We start from the raw sequence: 1491 nt of genomic DNA, 5'->3' as shown, positions 1-1491 counted from the left end.
GTGTTGGTTAGGACTGTTGAGTTGCTCTTTTTTTCTTTTTCTTCTTTCTTACAAGGAATGGTTGTCTGGATGAGAAAAGAGAGAGGGGCATTTTGGGAAATGGAAGTGATGTAAAAATAAGATATTCAAAATAAAATATATAAAATATATCAATTAAAAACATATATATCAAAATTTAAAAAATTAAAAAGAGAAAGACAAAGAATGTCCGAGCTAAAAAAGACCTTAGAGATCATCTATCTGGTTTGCAGATGTGGGCCTCACAATCACTGGGAAGATCTGAATTTTCCTGTACAGGAGACCTGGGTTTCTCCTGGCTGTGCACTTAATTCAATATGTGACCTTGGGCAAATCCCCTCCCTTCTTGGGCCTCACTTTCCCCACAAGTCAAATGAGTGAATTGTTGGACCAAGGTGATCTGGAAAATTCTTTCTGGCTCTCAAGATCTGATGAAAGCAGAACCCAAGACAAAAAAAACCAAAGCTGGATTTTAAGGGGCATGATGAACAGGTGAGGACCTTGGGGGCCCTCAGAACTGGAAGAAACAGGAAAAGGGGAAAAGAATGAGACCATGGTATCTAGGTGGAACTTGGAGGTGATTGGAAGTCCAAAAAGTTGGGGGGAGTGGTTTGTGTGTGTTTTGAGGAAGAATTTTTTATTTCTATTGAAATGGACCTGTGATTTCCATGGTCCCAGGAACTCTCTCTCCCACTGCAGATCAGTGCCTGGGGAAGAATTACAATTTTCTTTGTTATTCAGTTTTATTATAGGATTTAAAGTGGCAAGGGTTTTCTGAGATGATTTAGTCTGATGCTTTCATATTGCAGATGAGGCAACTGAGTCCTAGAGGAAGGAAGGCACAGCTAGGATTTGGACTCAGGTCCTCTGGCTCCACATCCAGCAGTCCTTGCACTAAAAACAAAAATAAGCTGCGTATCTGTGCTAGACTCAGTGAAAGAGGCACAGATTTTCTCCCAGACCTCTAGGAGTTTATAGTCTTACAAAAGAGTAAAAGACTTGCAGGTAAGGCTATCAGCCTGGTAATAAACCTTTTCAGGTTTACAAAGCACCTTCCTAACAATTCTGTGAGGGAAGGGGTACAAGACTCATCTTCATTTCTCAGATGGGGAAACTGAGGCACAGAGCAGTTAAGTGCTTGACATATCCACGGGGGCCTATGGCACTGCCAGGATTTAATCCAGATTTTCTGGCACCAAACCCAGAACTTTTTACTTGGCATCATGAGATGCCTGGATTTGAACACCTGCCAAGACACTGCCTTGGTGTATTAGAGTACACCCCTAGTCTCTGGAGATAGGAATTAAGTTTGAAGCTAGTGGGAAGTGGTCCACCACAAACTCATACTTTTAATGGCCTCCAAAAATCCCAGCAAGGTATTGAGACAGCATAATATAGTAGAAAGAACCATCAGCCTGGAATTAGGAGACCTGAGTTCAAAACCCACCTCTGATATTTACTAGCTAGAATATA

The sequence above is a fragment of the Vombatus ursinus genome, unplaced genomic scaffold (genome assembly GCF_900497805.2).
Source record: "Vombatus ursinus unplaced genomic scaffold, bare-nosed wombat genome assembly UNPS02014847.1, whole genome shotgun sequence".
Taxonomy (NCBI): Eukaryota; Metazoa; Chordata; class Mammalia; order Diprotodontia; family Vombatidae; genus Vombatus; species Vombatus ursinus.
The sequence above is the reverse complement of the archived record's forward strand: the minus strand, read 5'-3'. Positions refer to the sequence as shown.